The sequence below is a fragment of the Branchiostoma floridae genome, chromosome 3 (assembly GCF_000003815.2).
Source record: "Branchiostoma floridae strain S238N-H82 chromosome 3, Bfl_VNyyK, whole genome shotgun sequence".
Classification (NCBI taxonomy): Eukaryota; Metazoa; Chordata; class Leptocardii; order Amphioxiformes; family Branchiostomatidae; genus Branchiostoma; species Branchiostoma floridae.
In genome coordinates, this window is record NC_049981.1 from 17,285,223 (window position 1) to 17,297,917 (window position 12,695).

General features: G+C 40.3%; 1 protein-coding gene and 1 long non-coding RNA gene across 3 annotated transcripts in view; one reads left to right on the forward strand and one right to left on the reverse strand.

Annotated features, from left to right (window-relative positions):
• Window positions 1-12,695, forward strand: part of LOC118412153 (aminopeptidase N-like) — a 78,645-nt gene that overhangs the window by 14,316 nt on the left and 51,634 nt on the right. The gene's annotated exons all lie outside the window — the stretch shown is intronic.
• The window catches only part of LOC118412154, a 45,127-nt gene continuing 44,168 nt past the window's right edge, over window positions 11,737-12,695 (reverse strand). Inside the window, exon 4 of the long non-coding RNA XR_004830733.1 lies at window positions 11,737-12,534. This is a non-coding gene — a long non-coding RNA (uncharacterized LOC118412154). The remainder of the gene's footprint in view (window positions 12,535-12,695) is intronic.

Here is a 12,695-nt window from a genome sequence, read left to right on the forward strand (position 1 = left end):
ATATGAAAACCTTGGGCCCTTAACGTATGTACTTAAAACTTAAAACAATAAAAGTTTGTTATAAAGATATCCAGATACACATGCTATTTAATAGAAACTTGAAAGTCCACAGTCGTTTCTAGAATTGTCGAAATTGAATCAACCAGGTTGAACGTTGGTTAATCAATGTATATGCTGGCCTGATTTATGTCATAAGTGCTATCTAGAAGTCCCTCATATGTCTGCGCAATCCACCCCAATCCCTTGTCGACAGAAAATCCGATAACTCACATCGATTCATACGGAAATACACATTTCCTAGTCCACGGTTTATCATGATCAACGAAAAACTCGATCTTGGAGCTGACAAATCCTATAGGACCTCGTTCGGGATTGTCAAGATGTATTGAGTTTTGTATAAAAGTACGTCACAGATGTTGACATCAGGCCCAAAATTTTAACATTTGACTGTCTGATTCTTTGAAACGTTTTCTGTTCTAACCGTTACCTTGGGGGAGTAGTACATAACATGTAACGAGGAACCAGAGGGTATGTACGTTCTTGGTTTAGCCGGGCAGTTGCCTTACTTCTAAAAGATATATAAGAGCATGTCAGCTGTTTTGGACGTACGACCGGCGGCCTGCAGTAATTTTCTTCCAATTCTATACGTCTTCATGTTGGGTCGAGGACACAAACTCCGTCAAATGAGACAGGGCACGGACCCTTGACCCACCGGTGCTTAAACAGGGATGATAAACGGTCACCGGTTAGCCTTCAAGTTGCTAACTGAAATATGGTGCAATAAAGAAAGTTTTCCAGGCGATATAAATCATTGAAAAAGTGCCTAGAAAGACCCTTGAACGGGACGCAATGGTGATACCTCATCCCGTATGGTCCTGACTGCTTACGGTATTGCCCCTGCACCAGGTAAAGCTAGATTGAGAACCTCCTATCTTGGGCGTTTTACAAAATCGATGGAACTTCGACCCCTGGAAGACAGGGGAAGCCCCAGGACGTGCACGGGGCGCCAAACACACTGTTGCCGGTGGAATCAGTGGGCGGTCAGCCGCTCACACACAGAGCTTCGGAACCGTTACGCTGGCAAGTGTGTAATTGCCAGAAGGATACGACTGGCGACTTGTTGGGAGTTGGGAGAAAGTTTTGGCTCGCTTTACCTGTCCCACTCAAAACCATTTCTATCTGCTATCGGTTTGTGTCACACTTCCTCTTTGTTTTGGTATTTGGAGTATTCATATAGCATTTTGAGAGTACGGATTTAGATATTGTATACATTTTGACACTACGCTGAACATTAAAAGAATTTAAGACTTCAACACAAAGCAAAGACATTCGCGCGCACACACACAAACACACACACACACATATACACGCACACACAAACACACATACACAGAGAGAGAGAGAGAGAGAGAGAGAAATGCAGACACGATTCTTCCGATGGTTCAAGCAGAAAATGACCAAAATGCAGCCACCAACCATCTGGGTAACAGCGTTGGCCTATAAAATGGCGATCATTCTCAGTAAATCGTTCATGCTCTTCGATTTCTGAAGAACAGAAATTGGGAACTAATTCTGAATGTGGTGATTAACCCACTTTATCGTCATATCACGAAAGAAATCCGCCCAACTGTACGGCAGGGAATGTTCTGCAGGACTGACGGCAAATGATTTTGAAAACTGCGTCTGCTTGATGTATGTACAATCACTCTTCCGGCTTACGGTGCCACCGACGGTTTAATGAAATCTGTGAAAGATATGGGTCTGGAATTGTGTCACGATTCTACCTGCCAGCTGCTTACTGGAGCCACACTGAAAAGTTTGAAGACGAATGATATTACAAACACAACGATACTTAGCAGAAAATAACGGTCTCGCGCCATGGGCTGCGGGTATACTCGTCTTCCAAACCATTACATGAGTTATTGTGGACTCGAAAATGATCTACCAAACAGATCTAGGATTAGGAAGTTCCGCTTCAGCATCTTTTGTATTGCCCATAAATATGTATTCCACGTACATTTATTGACTGCTAATGATTTTCCTGGATGTTTTATTACACATAAGACCTTGGTTGCCCGTGCCTAGGAGGGATTCAATCCTATTCTCACAAGTCCATCAATTGATTTTTTTCCACACTGGCCGTAAGTTGCCCATTTGTTCCCGTTAATACCTATGTACTTCGGTTGAGGCTGTAGTGCGGAGATAAGGCGGATGAAAGGAGTCCCTGATAGAGCACATTGGAATCAAATATAGCTTTACATACGTACATTACTGGTTCCTTTACTTCTTAGCATCGTGTAGTGCACTTAATTCCACTCCACGCCGTTGTCCGTGACGTTGGTAAAGTTTAATGAGAGGATATTTCAGCGACGTGTCCTGTTCTTTTTTCACCTCATCTATTTTACAGTTAGATACATTAAACCTGAAGTAATTGGATTGGCAGGTAATAAATATGCAAGTGACATTGTGTCTTATGGTTCTTAATCTTCTTCATTATGACAAAGGCTCCTGGGCTTTCCTACCCTTGAGATTGAGATAAGAATTCTGCCATAGAATATCGGCAAGGTAAGAACTACAATGTACAGTAATCTTCGTACATTGTATCTATTTTGGGATTTTTCTGTAAGCAGTCTAACAACAAGCTAACGTACTCTTTATGTCATGACAAAATATAGGGAAAATATGTTAATGTTACACTCTGACTACTATCACTATAAAAATAGTCTCTGGGTGTGTCTCACTTGCTGCAACTTTAACCTGGCATTTTTATAGAAGTCTTTAGTCTTCTTTATATTGTTTTATCTTTTGATAAATTTCTACTTCATACAGGCAACGACTACCAAACCCCCCAAAATAGACTGAAACGTTTTTATATTGCAATCCATACATAGTATGGGATTGCAATATATTGTTTTTCCTTGGTCTCTCCTGTCAAATCTTCAATTGGATTCAACTTTTTCATTTTTGGGCCTAATGAGCTGAAATTTGGCAGGGTGGTAGAAATAGCAAATACCCCCAGACGTTTTTTTCACTTTCTTGATAGAGGCCTTAGAATTTATGATATTTAGGGTTTTTGGTCATTTTTAGACAAAATATGTATATTTTGGGCCCCTGTGCCCTGGTATTACAAGTTAATGACCTGAAATTTGGTACAGAGGTACATTGGACATATGAGCACAGAAAACCATCAACACTTTCTTCATAGATCACTTCAAAAATTAGTTATTTTAGGGTTTTTGGCCATTTTTGACTAAAAATGTATATTTTTTGCTCCTATGCCCTTGTATAGAAACCAAATGACCTAAAATTTGGTACAGAGGTGCATTGAACATATGCTCACAGGTACCCATTGACACTTTCTTCATAGATTACTTCAAAAATTATTTATTTTGGGGTTTTCAGTCATTTTTGACTAAAAATGTATATTTTTGGCTTTTATGCCCTTGTATGTAAACCAAATGACCTGAAATTTGGTACAAAGGTAAATTGGACATATGACAACAGGACCCCATCAACACTTTCTTCATAGAGCACTTATAAAATGAGTTATTTTGGGATTTTTAGCCATTTTTAACTAAAAAAAATGTATATTTTTGGCTCCTATGCCCTTATATTGAAACCAAATAACCTAAAATTCGGCATGAAGGTGTGTAGGACAAGTGCCCACAGTACTTCATTTTCCCTTTGAGCAAACATAACTTCAATTTGTTGAATTTTGGGATTTTTTCAAGGATGAAGATGGATTGCAATATGCTGTATTTGCTCCTAAGCAAATGTCGGCCTTTCTAGTTTTTCAATAGCTTTGTATATAGTTTGGATCCACTGCATATAGGGCAATGTATTGCAGTTAAGTGTTGCACCTGGGTGGAGTCGTGTCGTGCAATGTGCATTACACAAGGACACAGCAAGGAGTGCCCGGAATCAAACTCGTGACCTCCTCATCTCGTATCAGCTCAGCTAGCCATTCGAAGCCACCACTTCCTTTCTAACCTGTTATTGTCGCTGAATCATAATGAGAATGCATTCTAAGACTGCTCCTTACCATGCGAAAAAAGAGGAATGCAAATTCGTACTATGCCTAATCACGATTCCATTACCATTTCATTTCATGCCATAAAAAACAAAATCCATCAAGCCTTGCATCCATAAGAAATAAGACTGAGGACTGGATGTTATCACCAAATACTCATCGTAAGCATCCATCTTATTCCAGGATGTCGACACAGTTTCTAAAAGTGGATCAATTTGCAGTAGTTCCACTAGATGGCGCTGTTGATGTGCAAAGTCCGGTCTAGGTGTCAGCCACGCCATCTAAAAAGGACAAGAACTGACCACTCCACATGAAGCAAAGTAGTAGTGAAACTAAACTAGTTAAATTCGAGTTAACAGATAGCTTACCATCTGCAGCAAACGACACCTTTGTTTTAGATTTGTTCTGCCTTTCCAAATGGTTAGTCAAAATGATATCACAGGAAGTTACAACCGTATGTGCCATGCCTTTGCTATGGTACTACACATATAGCAGATTTGAGAAAATTTCCAATGAACGCTAATGTAACTGTATTAGGTGACTTATGTATTTGCAATGCACCATGTAGCTATAAGTCAAGAGAAAAAGTTGCATTGACGATTGGGTTGGAGTCAAATTTGTTTAAAAAAAAGAAAGTGTCCCCGTTTCGGAACCGGTTCGTTAAGTTGGACCAATTGTTGCTACGTACAATATCGATGAAGGGCTGACTGATGTCGTCATGGGACAATATCTGCAGTTAAAAGAAAATTTCCCCTGAATACTGAAAATCTATCCTAACTTCCTCTTCTTCCAATACTCCAACTGAAGGAATTCATCACACCTTCTACGATATATATAGAAAAATTGTGCAAGCAGTAAAGCTAAGCGGAGTGAAATCTCCAATCTTTCGAGGGCAGCAAGGGGTATTCCACGTTTCTAATGAAAGTAATTACGGCGTTCAATACTTCTCATCTCCTCTTGCGAAAACCTACTCGATTACGTTTCTCAGGGTTCGGGTTTCATTACCTCCCGCTGCCACCACGTTCCGTGGGCACGAATAAGAGGCCGATTGACTGCTAATCTGAGGGGTCGATGAAGCGGAAATTAATAAGCACGGAGGGGGCCGACACTTCATTTCATGGCACGTTATACGAACCCCGTGTCTAGGGGTAATTACACGTATTTTGAACCGAATGACCTTCTTTTGGAGACCTTCGATTGGGACATAAAGACAGCTGAAAGGGGGTATAGAAATTCTAAACTTATTCCTGCTTACTGTTGGCTGATATTGGGAGAGAAGGACGGAGAAATCGAAAAAGGAGAAAATCAGAGAGAACGATGATTCCGTAAGGCTTTATAATGAAGTGTCATAAAAAACACAGCACACACATAAGAGAGACGTGAAGCAAATATACTCTGATTGCAAATATAGACCCTGTATCATTGCATACTCAGGCACATAGCTAGAAATGAAAGACAACATGTACATGGGAAAAAGAAGTTTAGAATACTTTAACACCGCTTAATTTCAGCCGCAATCTTCTTTTGCTGCCCCGACTGAGTAATCAAATATTACAGATCGTATATATCGTCACTCATATGGCAGAATCCTTCCTACACCTTTCGGTGTATAGAGGCATTTCCCATCACTGGCGCCTACATCCTGTTGGGCCACACATGGCCACTACAGCAGGGGCTAGCCGATAGGTTTTCGTCTATGTGTGTTCAACTTCAGTAATCCTTCCCTTAGTGCTGAGTTGTATTACAGTAAGCAGAGAAGTAGCAGGCAATAGATTTAAAGTTATTAGGATGACCCAGCCATGGTTTGAACCCGCCGTGTCCAGAATGTTAGGCAGTAATCAAGAATCCCAATCTGTACACTTTGCCGTTAAGATTGGGCAACACAGGATAGTAAGCACACTCCAGCTCCGGTAGCTTCCCTCGTGCACTCATCAGCAGCCGCTGTAGGCATGGTAAGCCAGTTATTTGAAAATTTCATGGCTGGCTCCAAAGGGATAGAGAAGGATTTGCCTCCGTCTCGCCGCTCAATCGGAATTGCATGAATCCCCGTAAAGCCAGCCCTTTGGGTGGTAAGTGGGGAAGATGCGAACTGATCAATTCTTCTCCAACCCTTCGGCAACGTTGCAAAGTCGAGATAACGCCGTCTGAATAGGAAACAGTCTCAGACGAAAGCTTCGATTATCTTCCATGCACGTCAAACCGCCTGTGATTTTCTTATTTGCAAGTCCCTTACACATTACTGTGTTCCTCATGGTGGCAACAGAATCCGGTTTAACTTACGCCCCCCCCCTTCTCCAGCCTTTCTATTACGTATTTACGTATTCACAGTGAACTGTAACCAACAAATGTTATGATGGCGTAATAAGCTGCAAAATGATTTATGCATGGAGTTTTATCATAACCAATGATAATCTATGCAACAAGACTCTTCAATTTCTTTACTTTGTACACCAGTTCAAAGGCGATTGGTAGAGCAGACTTATCGAACCTATACGTCCTGGTATACATACGTAAATTATTGTAGATGTAATGAGAAACCTCATTGTACTGTCACTGTAATTTCACTGTAATGATACTTTTTTCTTTATCACCATGACCTGTACTTAAGTTTTAAGAACATAAACGCAAAATAAAATTAAAAAAAATCCCTTCATATCATATGTCCTTGTCGGTAACCATGACGACATTATACCGGATGATGTATGAGATCGTTTTCAGTGATATGATGAAATTTAATCATCGTTTGACAGAATAATAAATCTATCGCTAGCTGTAGGGAAACGTTTTCTTCTGACCTTTAATTTCCCCAATGAAGAATCAAAGCAAGAAATATGACGCTATCATATTTTTTTACTAGTTGATCGACCATAAATGCTATGCTAGCACCAAAACAATATTAGTGCGAAAATTTGATGCTACGACATCGTCGTAGCTTGTCGCTAAACATGTCTACATGATGCGAGGGACTGTTTACAACCACATGTATGCAATAATCATTTTTTCTTTAAGAATTTTTTCTTCCTCATAAGAATGAACAGAATATACTTTTTTTTTCACAAAAATGATCAACTCATGACGATGCAGATAAAAACTAGTACCAATTTTACCTTACAATGGTTTTAATCTGTGCTGCAAATAAAAGACATTCTTATTCTATGTCCGAATTTCACGCGTCTTCTGTCAATCAATAGTTGCATACTTCAGTGACGCCCCGGCCAGTTAAAATGAAGTATATAGCTAGTACATTGTTGAAACTATCTCAGGGGAGTTCAAGTTGGGGTCGATTCGCTACAGCAGAGAATTTTATGGTGCGCATCATAAAACCGTTATTATGTGTAAAATATAACTTTGATTTCCTGATCGACTGGAGATAAAAGTGCATATTCCAGTAAAACGGGAACTTGGCGATTAAAAAGCTACAAATCATTACAAGTACACCCTATAGTGTTCTCATGTCTAAAATAGTGATGAATGTTAAGACGTAATCTCTGATCGACGTGTATCCCAAATGATTCCGGGTGAAAATGGAGCATACAATTCCTCAAAACCCGCTTGTTCGAACAGGGAATTATGACGGCAATATATGAAAGAATGTACAATCCCACCCCCAACAGGAAATGAGACGTATACGTTAACCTCCGCCCTACCTCCCCCCCCCCCCCCCGAATCCTGACATCCCACACGCGGGACAAATATGTTCCTGTGCTCAAACAACAGGAGCAATTGACCCTTATTTTCACCTCGTCTTCTATTGAATATGATTTCCTAGTTGTCAAAGTTTGTATATACGTTGTTATATCTGGAATTTCGCAGTTCAGTGACTCCTGAAAGGGAGAAGAAACGTCTGACCGTTTGAGTCCTGTAGTTTTTATATCCAGTAGCTTCTAACATTATTTGTTCTGTACAGAGTAGGACACAAATGTTGACATTTTCATCATCATTATTATCATTGACACCATTCAGTTTTTGAATTAGTATGTATATGTATCAATATTTTCCAAGATTCAAGAATCCAAATTAAAACCTAGTCCTAGTCTGTGCTAGACCGACTGACGTAGAAAACGTTCGCGAACTATTCTGCTCCACCGGGGAATAATGAAAACTTCTATTCAGGGAAACTTGATCAACACAGTGTCAGCAAGATGAATCGCTGTAATCATTTTTGGAAGCAGACAAAAAATAGAGTTACTCATGAGAGAAACCGTCATATACCTACTGGGAAATTGAAAGCGAACTCGTAACACTTTGTCTCACTGGTGAAGTGCTAATATTTCATTGGTCACGACAGAAAAGACAGATATAATAGGATGCACAGATCATGCATGTCTATAATGCTGGGGAAATCCTCTTAGTTCCTCTTCACAAGCACAAAAGTCTACGTCATAAAACGTCTCATTCTCAGAATTGCAACCCTTTCCAGTTGTGTGCAAGTCGAGTGAGTAACAAAGACCTGTATCGGAACATTAATGCGACATAAATAGGATATGTGTAACCTTCGCTTTCACATTGGGAATATCATTCAAAACGTTAAGATGTGACTGAGGAGACAACAACACACAAAGTATAAATAAAAAAATTCCTTTCTTTTCTATACAATTCGTTGAGAGATATGTCAAATTTTAGGTCGCAGAGAGAGCGCGGCGAGAGCACCGTCCCAGTGGAAAGGGGGTATAAGTACAGAGGCAGACTTGCTTACTTCTGTTCATCCGCTGTTGATACCTGGAAGACCCAAAAGCTTTAAAGGCTGTTTAAAAACCTGCACAACCAGTTTATGCATTCTTGTCACGCATATTCTGTCACAATCACCAAGAAGTGTTAATAAATACGCCCGTGGACGAACTAATTGTGTAGTTGACACATTTTGACCGACCAGTTCAGTACAGCGCCGATTTAATTTGGTTTGAAGAGATTGCTGCCACTTCTGCACGTCCTGACCTTTTTTGGTGACGCCCCAGTAATCTAACCTAAGCCCGGCGTTGTCCTGATTGAAGTCGTACCCTTGACTTGGCAGCAACTCAGACTATCAAAATTAAAGTTCCGTGTCCTTCTCAACACGTATTTGTAAGACCAGGTACAGTTCATTGCCAGTATTGGCATGTGGGTATTAAAGGGCACGCTCGGTTTCTCCCTTATCAAGTTTTTAAACCCGTTTTATGACATATGTGTTTGCTTTAGATCTTTGTAGGTAATAAAACGGCTTCTGTGTGCAATAGACAGAGACGTACGTTGATACCCAAGGGTCGTACAAAAGGGGCATCCTTTCCATGTTCACTGTAATAAGCGAAACGAAGGGTCGATTGCCGTATCGATTCAGCTGCCCACGTCCAAGTTCTAATCAATTTCCGTGACTTTTAACCTTCCTTCATGCTAGCTGTAACGAATGGTGTTCATCGTGGAACAAGTGATATTAGAAAAGTTTCTTGGAAGTTGTTACACATAACAATATTGCCTTTGTCAATGTTTCATCTCTTACATAGAATATGTACTTTTCGCAAACTACCGAGTTTGAGACTATATTTTTCAAAGGTAAACATTCTGAAGTATGGATGAAGGAGAATTCTTATTACACAACCAGTAGGTACTTACATTGCTTACGTTTCGATGTTTCTCAGACACCTTCGTCAGAGCTTCTAACTGGAGTTCTGCTTCCCACCGCTATATGTAGCCGATGTAGGTGGCGCTTTTGCGGTGAGAAAACAGTCCCAAACGTGACTTAGCTTGTATCCCCCTCGTCCCGGTTCATCACTGAGGTTGACTTTCTTATCCAGATCGCCTCCTTAATCCACCGTACCAACCTGATGAAACTATTTTCATTCTGAAGTACGATTGCATATCTTACACAAGGTAACCTTTACTCAAGCCACTTGATAGAATTTGCAAACGTTAACGGTCAGACGTCGTAGACAGCATCCGCTGTCTTTCGTCCGTAACTAAACGTAATATAGCATGCTAAGTAATGAAGTGAGGACAATTTTAAGATGGCTCACTGGAAGATGAGGCTGTGTGCTAAGATGTAAATGACCTCGGAGTCAGACCTCCTGTTCTAATGAGTAAAAGAGCTGATGTCATGGGTGGCAGGGTAGGATTTAAAGTTCAGTGCGTAGGCTTCCTTTCTTGTTGATTGTACATTCTCTCCCTAACTACCCGGTTGAACCACTAGCTGTATGACTGTGAGTCTTGACAACAGCCGACCTGACGTCCTTAACATTCAAGGTTCTGTCAAAACTTCCTGGCGGCATCACAGGCCATAACCACGCCGGAAGTACAAGTAATCCTGCTTTTAGCGAATATAGGTCTGCAAATACGAGACGTAATGGAGAAATCCACTTCACTGCTAAAAGAAATGGAAAGGAAATGCTGCAATCGACAAAACCGTTTGGGCAGCTGCCTGTAGGCCTCCATTGGAGATTTAGAACTGCTATCACCGTTTCAACGTCAGGGCTTTCAACGTGAAATTGGTTCTGAGCAATCTTTTTCTTGCAGTCAACTTTGCTTAAAGCTGATAGCCGCTGAGAATGATTTGTCTAGACAAGTGGAAATCCTCCACACGATTCGCCTTCATTGATAACTACGGTGAAAACTGTGCAGCAATCGCAATTCTGCCCAAAAGTACAATTACCACATTGTTGATTACACCACGGAGAATCCCACGTCTCGATACATCGTGACATAATTGCTAACCGTAGGCGATAAAACCGTTCTCACTGTAAAGACAAGTCAGCTTATAGGTACAGCGTACTTGTTATACACCATGCCTAATGTAGGAGAACATGATGATAATAATGGCATTTAAAAACCAGGTGCATGTGAATATAGATAAAAGGCTTCTTAAGATGAAAAAAAATCGAGTTGAAATCACCAATTGCAACATACATAGCTTAAAGGGATATGTAGCTTTGAAAATGTGTCATTTTTAAGGACAAAGAAATTTAAATGATATACTGGAATGGCTGAAAATGGCTTTGTGGACTCCCATACATGTATTCTAGGTAATGTCGGTAAAGACGAAGACATGATCTTGAGTAAGATAGTTAAAACGGCAATGCCAACAAATAACTGTGAAGTTGACGGAAGTGCAAGGGTCCCCCAGACTAGCAAGTCTACCTGAGTGTATATCGTGCAGTTGTTTTGTTTACAAAGTTTTTGTATCGATAGATTGCCCTACATTTACAAATCGACGAGAGTTGTACCTCACCTTCACTCAAATCGTTCCTTTTTCATATTTCTCTGATCAATACGTATCTTCTCCCTAAGTCCATCGTTTTTCAATGACGTAGGTCACAGATATGTATTCTATAAACGAAAAGGTGACACATCATTTCCTGTCTGAGATTGTCTTATTAAATCCAATCAATATTGTAGTACTATCTTCATGTGCGTAAAATAAAGGGCGAGGAGTTGGTATTGAGTCGCAGATATGATAACAAATGGTTTTGTCCTGTCATCAATTTTAGAGCACTCCAAGATTATCAAATATTACCTCACATGGCTGGTTCTCACGCTTTTCTTCAGCAGAAATTAATAGCTCACTTTGCCATATGCGGAAAACTTGTAAGGGGATGTATTCCATTGGGTATTTGAGTTGTATATATGGAAATCCACTTTTAGAATCAGTCTGGCATTCCATAAAGTTTCGAAAGTAGAAAGTGAAAAATGAGAAAGGCATTCTTTTATTCTGTAAGGTTGTTTGATCTTCAATTCTGTTTCAAGTTCTGACAGCCAAACTCAGAGGGCACCAAGTTTGGACTACAGCAGGCCTAGGGTACCGATGGAAATACAGTAGGCTGGGGTTCTCCTATCATGTTTCTATGATGCATTTGTGTCTCGTACAACTTAAATTAACTTTGGCAAATCATAACGTTCTCTTCTCTACTGCGAAAAGATTATGCCACTCAGAGCACCATCTTAAAACATTCCTGGTATAAATTGCTTTTGCATGGTCAACAATACCTATTCGTAGAGAATATTTGAGTAACGAAAGCTATCTGCCATCTAAAATTCGTGGTCATAGCATGTCCAGAACACGAGATGAAAAAGTTGGAATTTCTACGTTTATTGCGAAAACAACCTAAAGTTGATAGGTCAAATCTAACCATGTACAAATTCCATACTAACCCAGCCTTAGCTTCTGCAGTTATGCTGATAGACCATAAACACAGTTTACACAGTTTTAGTCTACACTAACAAACGCTGGAAAAAGCATTTACCTTCTTTGTAATGGTACGTAGTACCATCCTGGGAGCTTCTTCCAACTTCTATCAGGATCATATCGTAACAATCCCAGTAAAGACCTCTCGTCGGTGACATGAGACGACATTTGCTCAAGATGCCCCCGTCTCCGTGACTTGCTGAATTTAAGCAATAAAAGAAGCTGATGTTCATCTCGACTTCATTATAGAGAGCCACGGTTAGTGACCTTCAATTGTGATTGTGCTGCCCCTTGGCGTCATATTACATTTGTCAACTTGTCATGATCCCATGCATCCAGAGACGTAGGAATGAACCTGTGGATAAAGTGGAAAAAGAAGTTTGCAGAATAGGCATCGGCGATTGAAGTACATAATAACAACGATCCGTACATGCAGGCTAGAAATACCTTGAAGTGTCTGCAGCATCTGATTCGTTGCTAAACGAGTAGAGTGTTCCATTGGCTAACGATGCAATA